A 9672-nucleotide genomic window follows, 5' to 3' on the forward strand; every position below is an offset into this window, starting at 1 on the left:
ACAAGTTTATGTCGGGGGAATTTAGACTATATTTACCATCTTTTCTGAAATATCTAACATTCGATTGCTCAAATATAAAGTCAAATTCTTTATACTAACTTGCAATATTAAGTAATAAATAACTTTTAAAATCCAATTTGGTATGAGTTAAACCACTGCTCTAATTGTGGTTAGAGAAAAAAAAACAATTTTATTAGTCTTAAAGCTTAAATTTTTTGATAAAGCTCCTAGTTATATGATTTATATAGTTATGCTGCTACAGGCTTAGACTGCTGGAGGACAAAGAGACCACTTTTCCTCACTCTGCTTCATTCTATTTCTGTAGTATTTGTTATTTCTCTTGTCCTGGTATCTTTGTCTGGCCTGGTTATGTTAGGCATCAGTTAGCCTGCTGCTGTCAACAACTTTTTCAGTGTTTAGTCCCGTTTCTCTCCTAGATACAGCCTTGGGCTCAGCTTTTACTGCAAGTTACTGTTCACTTTTTCATCCCCTTTGGCACGACAACTGGCTCAGAGATCATCTGCTGAACTAACTGATTATTTCCCAGACAGAGCCGCCTGTGGAACTAATTTACCATGAACTTTTCTAACGTAGAAGGTATTTATAGATCACTGCATCTATGTTCCTTTTCTGTGGCTAATTGTGTCATCTTGAATCAAGGGTCTTGCTGAAATGTAGATTAAACTGAATTTAATTCATTATCCTTTTGGTGGCTTTTTGTCTTCACAAATGAATGGCTAGATTCAAGGTTCTCAAACGTTTCAGCCTTTGAACCAAAAAAAAAAAAGTTTCAGAGTTGACTCATGACCTAAATAATTGGTTGACTATAGAAATGTTTCTACAACATCATTAAACTGGGGGTGTAACGATATTACAAACAGCCCCGACAACCAATGTAGCTGGATTTATTCATTACTTAGTGAAAACTTTTAGTTTAAGTTCCTCCTTAAATACTTCGACATAAATATTTATTGTTTGGTTTCATTTTCATGGTGGATCCTAAAGACTCTATCCTGGTTGATCAAAGTACCCAAAAATGGGTCATAATCCTAACGAGAGTAATAGAACAATACATAGTGTGACCACAGCTAACTGAAATGAACATATGCAAAAGATGAAACATGCAAATAAAAAAATGAAAAACAGTGGCCAGATGGTCGACAATGATTATCTATATTTAGTGCATAAACTGTGTTTAGATGACCTGACATTCAAAGGTCATCTATTATAAAAAATAAAGGGAAAGAATCCAGTGGCGGTTCTTCCAGGGGGCCAGGAGGGGGCCAGCGTGTTTTTCATGGGGGCACAGAAAAGCATGAAATAAAAAAACAGTGAAGAGAATTCAAATATATCAAGAGAGCTGAATGAAGTGAAATTTCTATTCAATTAGTTATATTTATAATATATAATTTAGTTTTATTTTACATATTTTAGAGTTAATTTAAGTTAAAATGGCCGTTATATATAAAATCAGAATAAGAAATCAAGAAAAAAGTGATAAATTCAGCTGTAAAAATTAGAGCACTTTTTTTTTTTTTTACTGTTTTGAAAACAACATTTAGGAGATGAAAACTGGGATCCTATCTCAATATCACTGAAGTTATCACCTTATTGTTTTTAAATAATCAATAAAACATTATTTGTTAAATAGATCCAAATTAAATAGATCCAAAGGACCTATCAGTAACCACGTGTTCCAGCGCATATCATGATTAGAATTTCTTTGAGTATTATGTCTTCAGTGCGGGGGCCAGGACATGATCTACAGGGACACTGGCCCCTGTTGGCCCCTGTCTAGAACCGCCCATGAAAGAAACAAAACAATGAATAGAATAGTTTGCAAGCTAATTAAAATTACTTTACATGTACGCAACACCTCACCCCGATTAACATTCTGATTTAGTTGCACTTTAACTTTTATTCTTTATCTTTTGCTGTAAACTGATTTTTTTTTTCTGTGTTTGTTTACTAACCCATAAAAGTTTTAAATTACATTTATTTTAAAACTGAGAAGACAGAAGTATACGGAAGAAAAAAAAAAGCTAACTGATTTTTAAATTTTATTTCAGTTTAGTATTAGAAAAAAGTCAGAATTCTGAGAAAAAAGTCAGAATTCTGACTTTTTTCCATGTTAAACTGAAATAAAATTTAAAAATCAATTACCTTTTTTTTTTTAGTTGCCCTAATCCTCTTCCGTAGAAGTAGATCATGAAAATAGATTTTTTTTATGACATTACTTTTAGAAGTAACAGAATATCCTGATTTTGGTCAGAATCAAACTATGTAAGGCATGAAATGCCTCCACCCTACCGCAGGCTAAACACCCAGAAATTAACAGGAAACACAAAAAGATTTCCTTCAAAATAAAACACAAAGTAAGGTGGGTTTAAAATTAATAACACAACAAACGAAAAACACAGCAAAAATGTATTGATATAGTATTAAATAATTTTAATAATCCATATTATAAAGAAATATTCCCTTATCTGAGCTGCATTCCTTTAAAACATGTTTTATTTTGTGGACGCGGTGACCGGAAGCGGGCTGTTGTTCTGTGGGAAATTGACGTCACTCACCTTGTCTTGATCCGGAGGCTGCAGCCAATCAGCGGCAGTCAGGGACACATGAACGGCGGTGATAAATCCAGGGAGCAGCAGCAGCAGCAGGAACAAAGGAAGGAGGGAGCCGAGCAGCTCGCTAGCTCCGCTTCACCGTCATTTCACTTTTTCTCTTCCCCTCCGAACCGGACAGCTTCTTCTACTCGATCTCCATCTTTGTTTTTAACACTTTCCAGACAGAGTTTGTGGGTTTTTGGAGCGCCCGGTTTTTCCCGGGGAGGTTTTTCTGTTTCTCCTGGATGCTTTGGTCGGAAGGCTAGTTCACCTATGGTAAGTTTATGATCCTCATTAAAGCTCCCAGGTTGGTTATTCACTCTAAAATAGTTGTTTTATTATTAAACTGAAGTCATTTTTTGCTGACACTTTAAAACACAAACTTTCCAAACTCTGTTTGACAAACATAAAGAAAAGGAGACCCCAGCTTTAAATCTGTCTAAAGCTGCTGGCTAACAAGTTGTTTTTTTTGTTTATTTAAAGTGTCAGGAGGGGGGGGTTATTTACCATTAGGCAATACTAGGGCCTCAAGTTCCTGGGGGCCCCATAAAACTCTGTTTATATGTATAGTTAATTCAACTATTCCTTATTTGTGAACATTAATTATGTTTTTGATTAAAAAATGGCTAAAATGCCATCAGAACGCTGATAATATTAAATGTGTCTCAGCCCCCCCCTTCAGTGTCCACCATATTGGATCAGTCCATTTGCTGCACATGTTCAGAAAGGTCCAAACAGACAGCAGCAAACCATTTGAAAACAAACCATGCAAAGAGCAGTGTTGCCAACTTAGCGCTTTAGTCGCTATATTTAGCCACTTTTCAGACCCCTCTAGCACTTTGATTTCTAAAAAGCTCCTAGCGCCAAATCTAGAGACTTTTTTCTGCTACTGGAGACTTTGGAGACAACATCTAAAAGCAGCGAACTCTGCTCTCCAGAGCGAGTAGATTGGTAACCCCGCCTCCTGCTCTCCTCTATCTTGTCTGCTGTCATGATTCATGCAGCTATTATTTCATCCAAATGAAAAATGGAGAACAGATAAGCAGATCATGGCTTGTCTACAGTGAAAAGAAGGACTGGGTTATTTACTTTGGCCTTTTTGGAAACACAGGAAGGAGCAATCAGCTAAGTGAGCTTAGTGCTTGGAAAAAATCTTTCATTCCTTTAGAGACAGCATGAAAAGTCAGCTGAGTACAAAACATAGAGAGGAAAACAAGAAGAAAAGGGACAAGAAGAGAGGGACACAACCTAGAACAGATAATGGATGTCTATTCTATTAACATTTCTCTATCTATAAAATGGGCCCCTTGCCTGTGTCTGCCTAGGGCCCCGAATTTCCTAAATCCGCCCCTGGTCAGGAGCATATTTCAATCCAGACAATTATTAAACGGCTGCACCAAAAGGAGACTGTGTCGACATCAAACCACTGGACCTGGCTCTGATCTTTTCTGTGACTCTTCCATGTTGTCTCTGCAGCGTCAGGCTGTGAGGATCCTCACTGTCTGATATGGAAGGTTTTCCTGCTAGTGGAGGTTAAGTGGCCACGCCATCTGTTTGGCCCTGCTGGGCCCTGGCAGGATCCAGATCCAGTGTGGTAAAGGATGGAGTGGGCGGGTCAGCAGCAGATGGTGACATGGAGAGCAGAGCTGGATGACTCTGGTCATTTTAGAGCTTGTTTTTCTATTAGGATTGTACTTTAATCACTAAAATCAACCCTCCAGATATTTGCGGCGTATTTCCCTCCAGCCCTATAGGGGGCGATAAAAAGTCGGCTCACTTTCAGGCAGTAGAGAAGAGAGGCTTGCAACTTGCACTGATCTGGGGGTTAGCTGAAAGTTTTCCAATTATCCACATAATTTCAGACTTTTGCGGAGAGCGTTTCAGGCACGGGCGGTTGTAGATGGGGGGCCAACAGGGGCCAGTGCCCCAGTACTGAAAAAATTCTCACCAAAAAGAAAAATGTACTTACTCTTGATTTGAGCAGTTGGGCAAGACGATTTGCAGGTGGATTAAAATGATGGTTCCAAAAATTTTAAAAACAATCCACTGGACTTTGTTTCCAAGTTTGAAGACATTTCTCTTCCCATCCAGGAAGCTTTTTCAACTCAAAATGGCAAAAATAGCGTTGAGTTCCAGGTTTTATCCAGTAGTCCAACAAAGCCTTGTTTTGGCTTAGAAAACATGCAAATAGAAACGGATGAACGGGCTGATGGTAAGAGACCGTAAAGGATTTATTCCTTAGAAAAAGTTTTAGACTTAGCTGTTACTATTTACAATTATTTAGATATTGCATTAAGCTTTAGGAATTTGACGCTGCAATTTATCCCCATAAACCCAGAAACAATAACAATGATGTATCCCACTTTTTAAGTAGTAGGCTATAGATGTGGTCAACCTCACATGATGATGTTTCTGTGCTTCAGCAGCTTAATGAAGACCCGTCGCTGCTAACAATATTTATACAGGAATGAGTAACTGTAATTTTTAATGGTATTAGTATATATATCTGACGAAATTGTTTTTAGAATGTATTTTTTTTTAAAATAGTAAATAATTTTAGATGCTACGATGACCATGTTTAATGAATTTTAATTACTTTTAATGACTTTTTAATGGATGTCTGCGGATCATATTTTTGACGTTTAATTTCCATTGGAATACTGATATTTTTAACTGATCCAAATATGGTCTGATTAATATATTGTGATAAATGACAGAATATAATTATTTTTCCTTACAAGAAAACCTTTAATACGTCAATCTTTATCTTCTGAAAAAAAGGACAGCGGTGAACAATAGTGTGAAAAAGAGCGTTAGCGGTGGGCGTTTTTCACACCTTCAGTAGACGGCTAGATAAAAGTGACGATAAGTCTCACGTCCCGATGTTCTTAAATTAACGTGATCAGTTGCGATCGATCGGTGAACCCCGTGAAAAAAATCAATATTTGAGGTTGATGTCAGCCCAGATTTTCACAAACTTGATTTAATTAGGAATTCTGCATGCTCCTAATTTTTTTTTTCATTTTTTTTTCAGAATTTTCTTTTTCAAAATTTTATGAATTTTTATTTTACTGACAAATAATTTTTATTTTTATTTTTTTTTTATTTGTTCAATGTATATTTTCCCTTTCTCAAATTTGTACTTTTCAAAATGTGTTCTCAATTTTATTCTTTTCAAACGATTTTCCAGATCACATTCTCCTGCCCTGTGGGGGCGGGCCTTCCTTTGTAGTGAATTGGTCCGCTAAACTTTAGCTAGATTTATTTATTTTTTGGTAAATATGCGCATCAGGAAAGTTTGTGTTAGGCTTGGATTTGTGATCGGTGAAATGCAATTTTAAAAGAACTGAACGCATAAAACTTAATCCTAAAAACATTTCAGAGAAAGAAATGTGAAAATATAAAATCTCAAACTTAAAAATAAAATTTAACTTAAAAAAATTAACATATTGTTTAAAAAATAAATAAAGCTAAGAAGATAGAATTAAATTCTGCGTTTTTTTTAAATGAAACACTAGATCGCCTGTTTTTCTGTTTTAAATTCCCATTTTTCTGACGTGTTCTTAGCTTTTCACAATAGTGGAACAGATTTCACCCCATAGATGCGACGCTGGGATCTATCCCGTCTGCTGGACGCTCAGCAGAGATAGAAGGTTGATCGTTTTAACTTTTAGTAATAAAATTCAGCCTGGATATTCTGTTTATATGCATTTATTAGATAAGGAGGCTGATTCCCCTCATCAGCAGTTAGATGGAGCTCAGCATCAGATCTCTGTGGCTTAATTGGTGGATTTCTACCATCAGCAGAAACGCATTAAAGATGTATATATTTATCTGTCCTCCTAATTAACTCGTATGAGACTCGGAGAGGAAGAACCCCCATGAAACATTTAGCTAATTTAGAAGAGAAAAAAGATCAAGTGACATTTTAAACCTCTTTAGCGTCTATTATCAATAATTAGAGGAGCTGGAATTACTACAACACGTATAGATGTGTTTTCCCTAAAGGATGTAGATCTCTGCATTGACTTTGAAATTTTCTGAAGGCCACCAACTTAGAAGAGGAGAAATCCTGCATTTTTCATGACGGAGGGAGTTGAAAGCCCCAAATGATTGAACAGGCTCTGTTGGGGTTTCACAGATAAATAAAACGGACTCATAAAGAAAGATAAAGACTAAAAGTTTGTTCCCAGCTGTCAGAAATATTCACCTGTGCTGATGCAGGTAACGCTGAAGAGTTAGCAGGCGTCTGTCGGCTAGCTTCTTCTCCCTGTAACGGGTATGGATGAGTTCAAAGGTCACCCCGTTTCTTTTTAAGCTTCCAGTCGATCATTTTCTGAAAAAAACATAACAAAATGTTCCTCCTCTGATTCATTAAATTGGCTCGAGTGTTTTTCTCCCTTAACTTTGTTAATGTACATTTTTGTTAAAAAATTTGCAGGAAGTTTGTTGAATTGCGTCTGTTCGTTGGCCGGCTGCTTTTAATCTTTTAGCTCGAGGTGATGTTGCACCAATTTTCTTGTTCACAGGTATCTCAATTTAATTTTGCGAATTATTGATCTCACATTAAACTCTGTCCTCTGTGCGGCGCGGTAGAATCCGAAGTGTGGCCAAATGCTAGCTTTTAGCGACGACGGGGCCTCATGCAGAAGAGGCCGGCTAACAGCTAGTACCTTGCAGTACAGTGAGACAGACGGCAGATATTTTTGCTATACGTAGTTCGCTCTTCAGTAGGAACTTAAAAAAAAAAAAAAAAAAAAAACCCAGTGATTGAATTCTGTTTAGGCTTCTAGATGAAAACCTAAAAACTTTCAAGATGGACGCCTGGTGTTTTTAACTGCAGTGATTAAAGGAAAAGTTGCTCATATTCAGAATTTAAGCTGGATCCTCCTGTTTCTGTCCGCTGAATCCTTCATCACTCCTCTGGTACCTGAAAGCGAAGCGCCGGTTCGCAGTAATCCCATTACATTATGTCTCTCATGCAGCAGTCGCAGAAATGCGTCGTTTGGAGCCCCGGCTGTACTCGGAGCAGCGGCTACAGCAGGCGCAGCGTTCGATGCTGACTCAGCAGAATGCTGACGTTGTGAAATCCCATTAAGAGCAACGCTGTGCTGAGTGGAGCCTCACTGGGCTGTACTTTAGGAGAAAGAAACAGCTGCCGCTCTTATAGCTGCCAAACATCTTTATCACTCATCACAGCTCATTCAGCTACTTGGTTCTTTTATCATTTATAGAATTAGACAAACTTCATTGAAATTGTATTTTGTTCAGCTCTTCCATTTCTTAAAGTTCAGCAGTGAGGGAAAACATGGTGCAAAAAAGCCCATTAATATGATCAGTGTGATGCAGAGTCTGTGACATGATTTAGAGTTTATCAACAGTTCATCAGTGTGATGGCGGTGGGGAAGAAGCTGCTACAGAACCTGCTGGTCCTGCATTGAATGCTGGGAAGCCTCTTCCCAGAGGGCAGCAGGGAGAACAGCCCATGGTGGGGGGGTGAGGGGTCATTGATGATGTCACGCAGCTCTGGGATGAAATGTCTTTAATGGAGGGAAGAGGAGCCCCCATGATCCTCTCTGCTGTTCTCACCTTCCAGTCTGAGGCGCTGCAGCCTCCACACCACACAGTGAGACAGCTGCTCAGAACTTTGAGCATTTTTTTCTGCAAAGCTTAAATATGCATCTTATTAAAAGCTGAATTATTTTCATTTTTTCCATGAAGGGGTAAGTATTTATGAGAACAACTTGTAAAGTTTGACTTTCTTTAAATTTGGTTATTCAGTCGTTTAAATAATTAGTAGAATAATAAAATGCTAAGTGACGTGAGTAGCTTCATGATATAGCAGAGAAATGGCTTCTTCTTGGCGTTTCTAACATCCAGGTAAAAAAAAAAACGTAACGAGGGAGAAGCGTTTAAAATGTTGAGCCGACTTAACGAAGGAAATGAGCTCTGACGGCAGGCGGAGGTGTTCGCTTTGGTTCTGGACAGCTAAAGCTAACAGTGAAAGCTAACTTTACTGTTGGCATTAGCAGATCGTGTTGCAGAGTGACAGCGGGCAGACGGTTTAGTGCCACCTGCTGGCTGGGAGGAGTATAACGTGTAGTAAATATGTACTCTTGATGAACTAACGGATTTATTTTATCTTTCTCGTTGCTAATTAAAATGATACTTACGGAAGAGGATTAGGGCAACAGAATTCTGACTTTTTTTCCCATGTTAAACTGAAATAAAATTTAAAAATCAGCTAACTTTTTTTCAGACTTTTTTCCTCTGAATTCTGACTTTTTTTTTCCTCTGAATTCTGACTTTTTTCCCTCTGAATTCTGACTTTTTTTCCCCCTCTGAATTCTGACTTTTTTTTCCCCTCTGAATTCTGACTATTTTTTTCCCCTCTGAATTCTGACTATTTTTTTTCCCTCTGAATTCTGACTTTTTTTTTTCCTCTGAATTCTGACTTTTTTTTTTCCTCTGAATTCTGACTTTTTTTTCCCCTCTGAATTCTGACTTTTTTTTTCCTCTGAATTCTGACTTTTTTTTCCCTCTGAATTCTGACTATTTTTTTCCCTCTGAATTCTGACTATTTTTTTTCCTCTGAATTCTGACCTTTTTTTCCCTCTGAATTCTGACTATTTTTTTTCCTCTCTGAATTCTGACCTTTTTTCCCCTCTGAATTCTGACTTTTTTTCCCCTCTGAATTCTGACTTTTTTTCCCCTCTGAATTCTGACTTTTTTTCCCCTCTGAATTCTGACTTTTTTTTTCCTCTGAATTCTGACTTTTTTTTTCCTCTGAATTCTGACCTTTTTTCCCCTCTGAATTCTGACTTTTTTTTCCTCTGAATTCTGACTTTTTTTTCCCCTCTGAATTCTGACTATTTTTTTCCCTCTGAATTCTGACTATTTTTTTTCCCTCTGAATTCTGACTTTTTTTTTCCTCTGAATTCTGACCTTTTTTCCCCTCTGAATTCTGACTTTTTTTTCCCTCTGAATTCTGACTTTTTTTTCCCTCTGAATTCTGACTTTTTTTTCCCTCTGAATTCTGACTTTTTTTTTCCTCTGAATT

The 9672-nt window shown here is 37.4% G+C and overlaps 1 protein-coding gene across 1 annotated transcript in view; it reads left to right on the forward strand.

The window, feature by feature from the left end:
* Positions 1-2637: 2637 nt before the first annotated feature.
* The window catches only part of spsb4 (splA/ryanodine receptor domain and SOCS box containing 4), a 43633-nt gene continuing 36598 nt past the window's right edge, over positions 2638-9672 (forward strand). Inside the window, exon 1 of the mRNA XM_015395791.1 lies at positions 2638-2888. The gene's annotated coding sequence lies outside the window, so the exon portion shown is untranslated. The remainder of the gene's footprint in view (positions 2889-9672) is intronic.

This window comes from Cyprinodon variegatus, unplaced genomic scaffold (genome assembly GCF_000732505.1).
Source record: "Cyprinodon variegatus isolate N-32 unplaced genomic scaffold, C_variegatus-1.0 Scaffold761, whole genome shotgun sequence".
Classification (NCBI taxonomy): domain Eukaryota; kingdom Metazoa; phylum Chordata; class Actinopteri; order Cyprinodontiformes; family Cyprinodontidae; genus Cyprinodon; species Cyprinodon variegatus.